The 11172-nt window shown below is 46.9% G+C and overlaps 1 pseudogene; it reads left to right on the forward strand.

Annotated features, from left to right (window-relative positions):
* The first annotated feature begins 3740 nt into the window (after positions 1 to 3740).
* On the forward strand, positions 3741 to 8872 carry LOC144130234 (uncharacterized; annotated as a pseudogene).
* Positions 8873 to 11172: the final 2300 nt, after the last annotated feature.

Raw genomic sequence — 11172 nt, forward strand, 5'->3', positions numbered from 1 at the left:
GCAGTACTCGAGGACAGCGCCCGCACGAATCGCGATCAAATTGGTAATGGATACGTAGCAGAAATAACGTCGTGTGGTAGCGATCACTGCAACCATCGCAACGAATGTGATTAGCTGCGCAACGCCACGATCATTTCAGCATTCGGAAAGCACGGCGTCCGTCGTGAGCTTTCGCAGGCACACATTTCGCTGCCATGACGTAAAAGCACTCGCTCCGATCGCAATCACGTTCACTACGCGGAGACTTGTCACTGTGCTATGCAGCTCATGCACGCACAAGAAATTCACCGTGACTCGCCGCTGTCCGTGATGATCCTCGCAGGAATTAAACACCTCGTGTCACCGCCACTGCACAGGTCTTGCATCGGTTTGAAGCGGCGCTCTGTCAACTCCGTCAGCGTAGATGATTACAGAATTCAACTAGTGGAACTGTCGCTCGCCACTGCTGAACGAGGCGAAGTTTGCAGCCGCTCTGAAGGCTGGTAATATCAAGATGTGTCCAATATAATATGCTTCGCGACATCGCTGCTACTGCCCAGGCCGCGCTTTCCAGTTCAGTCTACGGACGGCCATCTTGCCCCGGCAGGGCAGAACCGAGGCGGACCAATACCACCTAGACGTGGTATTGGGCGGACGGGCTCGAGACGTCAATGACATCACGGGAAAAGCAGCCAATAGCTGCAATCCGGTCGCTGGCCGGATACGCTCGTCCGCCAGAAAGTAGAAGTTGACCAACTTTCCATCCGTTCGCCGAACGAGGCGGAAGGCGCTCCGAAACGATCGTCAACGGCCCTAATGCCACAGTACCAAGGAATCCAGTGGCGCCATACCGTGGCCGAACTGTTTTATATGGGACTTGCCATGCCTTGCGCACTCGAGGGGCTAGATGTTTCTTCTTCTTCCTCGCTCGAGCTCCCTGCTGTCTTGCACGCCCAACACGTCTAATTAAACCTGGTTTAAGTGCTTCGACCGTTTGTCGGTGACAATATTTATTACAGCTCCGTTAATATTTACAACTGTATTATTCCTGGGAGATGTGTAACCAAATCCGGTTCTCAACGACGCTGCGGAAATCCTGCAGATAATATCAGAAAGTCAAATTGAAGAACAAAATTTGTTTTGGGGGAAAGGAAATTGCACAGTGAGACAGATGTCAATTCCTTTTCTTAAAACCAACATTAATTTTCCTTCGCTTACGGCGCGGTTAGTGTCTCCAAGATATGCGAGACAGGCGTAATTTCCTTCCCTTGAAACCAGCTTTCCTTTCGCTTTCCTTCCCTCACGACACGTTTCGGGTGTCGGTCTCCACAGCAGGCGCCGGATATATCACACCTAAAGCCCCAACTCGATGGGCACATCCTACGCGTACGCGCAGAGCGCCTGTGCGCCCAGCGCCGCGTCGCGACGGGCGTCACAAGTGGTGTGCACCTTCATAGCCTGTCGCTGACTCGCGCTCGTGCGCGCACTAGCACGTTGTTGCTAGACCTCATAGATTGGAACTGGCCAAAACAGTTAGACTGCCACTTGAAATCTTTAGATTTTGAAAGTAGCAAGGCAAGTTATGTAATATATAAACTGAACTGCAGTTTTAATAGTAGCTTTTCATTCAAACTGGCACGTATTTCAGTGCAGTTTTCTCAGGTCTTTATTTTAAACAACAGCATCACCGCCATAGCATTGCATGGACGGCATTTCCCGCCAGCTCGTCACCCGCAAACGCTTGTCAGCTCGTCAGCATTGCGAGCATTCTCGGTTTTGCTCATACTTGTGCCGCAATCATGCCAGCAGTGTGCGCACGACAGCAACGAAATGGACTTGTACTGCGTCTGATTCGAACAGTACTTGCTGTCATTCTGAGATGGAGGCGGCGCCAGCGGAGACGGCCACGCTGGTGGGTTCGGCCCGTGTTTGCAGTGCGCAAGGAAGAAGGCCTCTATCACACAGCGGTAAGTTGTTTCGTTCCTTTGAGAGAGTACAGCGTGAGTGGGGAGTTGAGCTGCAGTCATGTTCCATCTGAATGTAATACTACACACAGTAGCTAGAAAACTTGAGGCGCTCTTTGGGGCCGACTGTCGTTCATTCGTTTCGCTTTTGACTGCGCAGATGCCGTAAACTCCGATGTTCTCCGTCGCCAATAAAGGGCACATAAATTACAAAGGAATTTAACGTCAAATTACTCGATCACTCGCAAGTTCCGAGTAAGCGTGGTTTTCAAAAAACCTTGGCCACACTCTGTGGGCTCAGCTGATCATCATTACTACAAAGCAGTTCCGGGAGAATCGGTGGCTGTGAAAATTTGGGTGCTTCTGCGCTGCTCTGGCAGAAGCGCAGCGCCTACGTATCGGAGATCCAACTAAGGCTGGCGAAGTAAGAGAGGTGCGTCAACCTCTACAAGATCAAGCTGTGAATACCACGTTAAAACCTCACCTGGCTTAACACCCCGCAATAGCTGCGCTGTAATAACGCAGCAAGAAGTGTTGTAACCATGCTGTCTGGTGTTTGCTGATTAGCCTAATAGTTTGCATATTTTCTCAAAAGATGCGCCGCATGCGGGAAGGAGACCATGATCTGTTTTACAAGTTCTTCCAGATGACCCCACAGCTATTTGATGAAGTGCTAGGATTGGTTTCCCCAGACCTCACACGGCAGCACGTTGTGAGAGAGCCCCTGGAGCCAGGCGAGCGACTGGCAATGGCATTAAGGTTTGTGGTACTTGAGTTTCCTTTGCTAGAAGTGTCGTTTTGGCAAATAGTGATCTGTTAGTGTGGTGAGACGGACATTTGTACCCTTTTAGCCCTTTAAAGGTCCTCTAAAAACAATAAGAAAGAAATGGATCGGTGAGGGAGACTGGACCAGCAGAGTTTTCCTTTGTTCATCCAATAAGAGATAGCTTGCTAGGTGCTTAAAAAGTTTTGAAAAATTGGAAAACAAAACAGTCTTGAGCAAGGGGGCAAAAGCACCAAGGCACAGTTAAAGGAAACAGGAAAAAAATGCAATAATTGAGACATGGCAAGAAGGGCTGGGAACTTTTAACAAGGAAGGCTGATGACACTGGAAGGTGAGGATGCAGCAGCTGGAAACTGAAAAGGCGGAAAACAACAGAGTCAAAAAAAGCCCAGAAAAGTAGGAATATGACAAAACTAATTGGACGTTACTGTAAATAAACGCTGAAATGACTAAGAAGCAGTGCAAAGAGGTGTTCACGCTGCAGGCAGGAGAGCTGAGATGTAAACAAATGATAAATGTGTTGAGAATGCAGGAAAATGGATACCTCAGCCATAAAAAAAGAGAAGAAACAGACATACTTTAGAGGCAAAACGGCAATTGTCTTTACGCAGAAAGGAATGGCTAGAACAGTGCAGTGTTAAGAAAAAAGCAAACGTGCATAGCACACTATAGCACTGGGCGTTTTTCCCAGGAGCAAAATAATGGTAAATATAAAGTAACAAAGAGGTGAGGGCAACTTTAATGACGAAGGGGAAAAAAGGAATAGTCATGTAGGTTTACACAATGCTGTCATGTTGGTCGTAGTGGAAAATTTTGAATGCATAAATATGCTATACCTGTAATCTAGCACTGCCAGAATCTGGAAGCTTCACACCGTGAAAGTGCTTGGCCTCACATATCTCTAGAAAAGCTGGTTATGAAACTGGGACACTCACACAGTGATCAAATACAAGTGAACCTGGAGGTGCAAGGTCAGACAACGTTGCACTTGCATTCTGTGTGGGGATAGAGACTGCAAGGCGCTGCATCCACGCAGCATGTCGGGCCATCTGGAGACGGCTGAAAGATCTTTTCATGCGGGTGAGGTGGACATTTGCAGCAAAATGTTTCACTCATTGCACTTCCTTTCAGGTGCTGGATGGTTAAACAGATGCATGATTTCATTAATGTATGCCCACTCCGCTTTGAGAGTCAGTGTTGTTGGTGTCTTACTGATGTGCTGTCTAATGTGGCAATTTTTTATGTTCCCATCTTCATGGCCGCTTTCCGAGAGGGTCTATTACTCACTGTTTGTTAGTTATCTGTGCCCTGGTTTCACTGTCCCAGTTTACAACTAGCCAATTTAAAATTGTTTCCTTTAACTTATTCACTACTCTATGATTGCACTGCTACATGTTTGTCGCACTGCATGAAAGAACACCAAATTAACAGGAGGAATGACAAAAAAATCGCATTGCACATATCTGTTATTGGATGTTGGCTTTTTGCCACCCGACACATTTCAAGATTGCCACCGTCCACCTTACAAGAGTGCTTCTGACTGCTTCCAGACACCTACGAAGGCAGAATGGGAGCAGATTGCCCAGGATTTTGCCTCGCGTTGGCAGTTTCCAAACTGCTTGGGAGCGGTCGACGGGAAGCACGGGGCCATCATGTGCCCTCCCAATTCCGGGAGCAGGTACTACAACTACAAGGTAAAACTGCACATGACCAGTAGAATGTTTCGACATGAAGGCGGTTTAATGACAAGGCTCCGCCTGTCTTGACAAAGCAAGTCCGTGCTGCTTTATGTGTGCTATGTTCATCTGTTAAGACCTACTTTGCAGAGTGTTGTCAAGCGGTGTAATGACATGTAGCAATGTTAAGAGAAATTGATGTACCAACGACTTTGCGTACCACCAAGAAGGGATGTCCAGTCTTGGGCAAAACATCTTCATGGGATCTTGTTTCCCATATGCAACACGTTGCAAACACTCAACTTAATATGCGAAGTGATTCATTTTACTCACGGAAGTAGAACTGAAACACTGACACAAATTTATAGCTTATGAGAAATACAAAGTGGAACCTGTTCACCGATGTATTCCTGATGCACGAGCTCTAACAAGCTTAGACATTTTTTGCAAATCCTGGCTTTTATTTTCATTCTTAGTCTTTAGCTGTCGGCAGAATTGATGCCTGCGCAGACAAACATAGAAGTTCAACAACTTGGCCAAAATATTGCCTTTGCGAAGATTACAGGGGAAAGGAAATTCAGGATGTACCAGCACATTATCTGTAGTCTTACCATATGCATCCCTCTGGTCTGCATACTTCTCAAACTCTTGCACAGTATGTTTGAAAAGCTGGAAAAGGTGTGCATTTGGATGCGTTAGCCTCCCTCTCGTCTTCCAGTTCGCAAGGTCAACTTCAGCTGCTTTTGAGATGCCTTTGTGTCCTTTAATTGCTTCTTTGCAAACAATGCACTGTGATTGACTAGCTTCCTTGTTACGAATCCAGTAACATAATAAATAATGCAGTCAACAACAGTTGCATTGCAGTGATCGTGCTCAAATACTTTACAACAGCGCTGGCATCGTTAGTGGCACTGATGAAGAATATCTCGCTCGCGCCACAAAGACCGCTTTCGGCAACCGGCCTGGCCAGCAACGCCGACAGCCCGCTCCACAGGCTCACCAGTCGCGGCTAGCCGGGACCTCAAATAGCAAACTTGAGAGAGATCGGGGTGTAGTTTGAGGCAGCTGGTGGAGAAGGTTGGCAAGAGACCGACGCGTGCTTGCATGGCACTTGCCGAACCATGGGCGGGGCACATACGGTGGCGGCGATAGTGGAGAGACAGGTGTGGGGAGGGTCGACGACGGAGGAGCGGGCGGAGGGAAAGCCGAAGCAGCTATGAGGGGTGACTCGGCCAGTGGTCATGAGTTTTGTGGCGGCGGTGTTTCTGAGTCCGGAGCAGGAGTGCAGAGAGTCGGCGGGAGCTCCAAGCCAAAATATGCCGTCAGGCCCTTCTTGAAATCACCGTAATGTCGGGGCCAATAGGCGGCAACCGCAGCTTCCTTTGCTATCACACCATCCAGCTTATGTCTCAGTTCTTCCACCTTTTTCGGCCGTTTTACAGCTGATCTCTTGCATATACCTGTAAAGTCAGCCAAAGTCACAAAAGCAGATTGGCCACTTTCAGCAGCTGTGCAGTTCCCAAACTGTTGTGGCTTCAAGAACGATTGCAGTGAAAGCATTCGGCAAAACGGCAAAAAAGTTGCAAATGTCGGGTTTTTATTTTGTCCTCCTGCTTTCCTTAATATTCCTAAAAAGCATTCCAAAGGGTCTTGATTCATCTTAGCTGTGAGAATATATTTGAACTCGCATTCCGGCAGGAGGTAAGCGGACAGCTCTTTAACTGACTTTAATGTCGCTAGCAATCCCTCTGCAGTTGACTGGGTCCGGAGATAGTGTGGGAATGTCTCCAATGGGAACTTCTTGTTCCCATTTGTCGAGCCACCTGGAGGAACTCTCAGTTACTACAAAGTCCTTGTATCCGATAGTGCAGCCTTCTGCTATGAAGTGGCGGTTAAGGGCATCAAATATGTCGTTAAGAAAAAGCGTAAACTCGACAGTTGGCTCTGCATTATAATGTCGAGGTGCACCTCTGCGTGAATAAAACTGTATAAGCCAACCATACTTGTGTGCCTCCTTATTGTGGACACACAGGGAAGCGGTAATATGCTACTACTTCGCGAGAAAGAATATTTAGCAGGGCTTCGTATATTGAGGGGCAGGCACAGTAGGAGCCAGTCGTGTGCATATTTTCTGTTTTCTTTGGTTGTGCATTTGGCAGCAGAAATACATCCCCTCAAAAGAAGTAGCTGTGCTGGTGGCACATCAAGAGCTTGCAAACCTTTCTGTGACGTCTTCTTCTTGTAGCTTCACCATTTCCTTCTTGCCTCCCTCAAGCTGGTTTGTCAGAAGCTTATTACGCTTCACAAGTCTTGCTCGTGAGCGTTGCAGCTCAACTCTCGTAAGGCGCAACTATTTCAGCAGAGAAAAGCAAGCATGCAGGCGCCTGCGGGACGAGGGCAGGGCACTAGTTTACCGCGCCGTCTCTCGTTGCGCCAAGTTACTAGATTGCTGCTGGTTCCTTTCCACAGAGCTCTGACTGCACGCTGTTCTCTCAACTAGCTTCACTTCCACTGCGACTGCGCCTGACCTCAGAGCTTAGATTGCTTAAACAGTGCTATTCAGGCGACTGCATCGTGTGGGCTAGCCACTGGTTAATCCCCGTGGCTTCTTGACTACATTTAACTAACTGAAAAGAAAATGCGACAAATAAGGCACGTCGCTTGATAAAAGGCAGCTTTGTTTAGACTTATTCATAGGCTGGCATGGGAACAAACACTGTTCAAGATTCCCCGTAATAAGGCTAAAAGAACGTACCTACACACTGACAAGGGTAGGAGAGCCGAGACAACAGTGCGACATGGTAACTAGCACTGAAAAACACAAGGGGCAACGACAAGATACCAACGGGACACACATTGTCCCTTGTGTTTTTAGCACTAGTTACCATGTCACAACCCGTTTATAAAAAGCACCAACTAGCCTGACCTTCTTTAGAGAGAGCACTCTGTCTCATCTCTACTTCGCTCGTTCGTGTGTAGGTGCCTTTGTTTGGACTTATTACGTCATGCAAACTTGCTATCACTCTGTGTTGTCGTGCAAGTATCCCCAGTTTGCTAATACTAAGGCAATGTAAGTGTAAGTGATCTGGCTGTGTGCTTCATTTCTCTTGGTATTCGCTCTGACGAGCAGCCTCTTGTTTGCAGGCAGTCGTACGTGCCGCCGTAAAAGGCACAGGCATTGCTGCAACGTGATGATCACAGCCTCCTATCAGCTTAGATATTCACACAGGCAAAAGATAATTCGATCATTATCACGATTAATTGGGCACATGACTCTATCATGCCTTATAGCATGCAGTCACGCCTTGGCCATCGCCACATTGAGCATTTAGGCTCACATGTCTTATCGCCTGTGGTGATTGTCAGTGCTATGCTTTTCATTTCAGGGCACGTACTCCATAGTCCTGATGGCTGTCGTCGACAGCCACTGCAAGTACATACTTGTAGATGTGGGTGCGGAAGGTCGGCACAGCGATGGCGGAACTTTCAAGAACAGTGCTTTTGGATATGACCTCATTGAAGGACGCCTCCCCATTCCACAACTTAAAAACTTCCTGGGACGGCAACGACTGCGCCTTACGCATTTGTGGGCGATGAAGATTTTCAGCTTCGAACAGACTTTTTGCGCCCTTACCCATCAAGGCAGCTGGATGACGAGAAGAGGGTGTTCAACTACAGATTAAGTAGAGCACGGTAAGTTGTGCTATTATTTCATTAAGCTTGGTAAATTGTCATTGAAAGAAAGTGGTAGAAAACAGACCTCAGTCGAAAGATATTATCCAGAGTTCAGATGAATGAAAGCCTTTGAAACAAACGTCATACTGACGGGACAATAGCATCAGCTTGAACAATTGGAAAGTTCAAAGCAAGCAAGTTGGTACAAATGAGCAAAATTCCGTTGTATCATAACTTTAGTGTTTCTGTTACCATCTCTGTATCCCCTCTACATGTGTTTGTTAATGAATAAATGCATTGGACATAGTGCAGCCTTTCTTTGGAGATTGTTATGGTTTTAAATGCATTCATTTTTTTTCAGACGGCGTGCCAAGAATGCCTTTGGCATCACCGCAGCCAGGTGGCGTATACTTCTGCGCACTATCCCCCTGCACCCCGAGAACGTTGACTACATTGTAAAGGCTGTCTGTGTCCTCCACAACTTCCTGGCAGTTCGAAACCCTCAGCCTCAGACCTTTGCAGACAGAAAGGACATGTTGGGGAATGTTGTGGAAGGACGCTGGCGGCAAGGCATCCAGAGGGTGTTGGGGGATAACTCCGAGCCTCGGTACTTCCCACTAGCTCCGACGCATGCACGCAATCACCACAATGATGCTGCTGCGACCAGGGACCAGTTCGCTGCATACTTTTGCAGCACTCTTGGTGAAGTTTCGTGGCAGTGGCAGCAACCAGGGATCTCACAGGAGGCAGCCTTGAGGGGGCTGCAAAGGCAGCAGCGTCGTGCTTGCCACTGAAGGTAAATTACTGTAGTGTTTAAGAGTGCATAAGAACTTCTAGTTCATTAAGTTTTGATCGCGGATGATAACGTTTGCTGCCCTAACCTCTACCTTATACCAGCAGACCTTGCTGTGTGGGAACGAACATTTAGTAGCACTATTTCAACATAAAATGGAGAGTATCCGGCACATATCAGCATTGCCTCAATTTTGTGAGGAGGACAAGATGGAGAGAGTGATGGCTAGCATAAAACAAGGTTTTTGTTATGAAAAGTAATTTTTGTGTTTGTGTCTATAGTCTGTTACAAAAACAACGAAGGAACTAGAATTTCATTTTGTGCTTACTTTACAGCACAGCTTACATTAACCAATTCAGGATATCAGTAAGCTCCTCAGCCCGGAATGCATGCATCTTAACATATCCGTCGCACATGCAGTCATTTTGTGTCACCGTGGAGTCCCTGCAAGATTTTGTCGGAATTGCACAACGGATTCTTGCCTGTTTGCTTATAGTGTACTTATGGCATTCAGAGCACTGCCTCTGTACTGCAGGTTACAAATTGCCTTTCCTCAGGGGCACAGTAGTTGCCTACACTTTTCAGCATTGTAGTGTGTGTCAGGCACGTAACCGAGCAGATATCCGTGGCAAACATTTCTTGCCCATTATGCTACATTTTGGCATGTGGCACAGCTTCTGTGCCACATTTCAACCACAATTTAGAACTGAAAGAAAGACGCTAGACAATGCAGCTTCATTCAAAAGTTTGGAACACTTCCACCAGCTTTATTGGTAGCTGTGTGTGCCGTTCTGCTGGAACACGTCTCATTTTTTTTGCTAGCGTGAGTGCGAAGAGCTCACATTCGTCCTCTGCCTCACGGGTGTTGAGCGTGTCGCAAGCACTCAAAGCTTGCGTAAGTCTTTCAACATGCCCCACTAGTTCCTCATGTTGTGCGGTACGCTTCCGCTTGTTTCGTTTTCCAGGTGCAGACTGAGCTGATGCTGGCGCGGAGGCCTGTGACTGCGCGCACAAGTCTACGAATGCCTGTGGAGAGTGGACCGACTGGCTTGATGCAGAAGAGTCCAGCGATGCCTGCAGCCGGTCCATCACAGGCACCACATCGATGTCTGCCACAGGCACCACATCAATCAGTGACGCCTCGGATTCCGAATCCAGCCGCCACTCCTCCAGCTCAAAAACGCTCTCCGCCACAGTCTCCTGTGCTGGGGAGCTGTCTTGCTGCGCCGACATGGTGGCTGCCTGCGCTCTCTGTTGTAGTTGCCTGAGGTCCTGTATATAAAAGTGAACATTTATATGCATCATAAATGTGTGTGTTGCAAGTCACTGTTTAAAAGAAGGTTTTCATATACGCATAAAAAGGCTTATAACTTCCACCCATCATATTTAGGTCATATTGTGCTCTTTGCAGAACAGACTGACTCTATGGTCTTCGAGTTCCTCATACTCTCAGTTAATGTGTCTTGCATAATGATTTTCTTGTGCATATTGCCTTGTGTATTGTTAATGTCAATTCCCGTAACCCTATAATGGTTACAAAATACAAATGATAGCTCCCGATTAATTTCAGCCATCTGTCATTCTACATCCATGACCTAGAATCTGAGTAGGTGGGAATTCTTGTAAAGAGAATGGCATAGTTTATGCCTGGTTGGTACAGATCTATAAAATATTAGAGGCCAGGTTAAGGAATAATTCATAAATGGCACAGAGAGCAAGATACCTATTTGCTGACTTTAAAGTTTTAATTCAGACAGGCCAAAGCAAGATACGTATGTGCAGCCGCATCATTGTTCAAACGGGCCTCCCAAAATACACCTACGCCTGCAGCATGCAGGAGTGAGTTGAGCAATGCAACACATTATCAGCCACTGGCTCCTCGGAAGGTTGTGATGTACCGACTTTGAAAGCTGCCCTCACACTTTTTGTGCAGTTTGTGGCCTAAGCAATGATCTTCCCCATTTGTCACTAGTACCTCATGGTGCTACACATAAAAGTTGCCAAGATAAGAGAGGTGCAGAAGTATTTGTGAACAAGACAACAAAAATAAAAAGATGGGTAAAAGAGTAGTGAAAGAAGCATGACCGGTGGACAGTAAGCAAACATTTAGACACATTTAGAGCACTTTCGTTTCTCAGTGATAGATTCGCAACACAACTGCATGTACAACATCTAAAGAAGCATAAAGTCTTTTGGAATTTATTCCTCATGGGTAGTAAGGAAACAGGCACTCACGGGAAGAATGTAACTAAACAGTAACAGAACTGCACCTGTAATGTGAGTGCCCTTAAACGCTAGGAT

This window comes from Amblyomma americanum, chromosome 4 (genome assembly GCF_052857255.1).
Source record: "Amblyomma americanum isolate KBUSLIRL-KWMA chromosome 4, ASM5285725v1, whole genome shotgun sequence".
Lineage (NCBI taxonomy): Eukaryota > Metazoa > Arthropoda > Arachnida > Ixodida > Ixodidae > Amblyomma > Amblyomma americanum.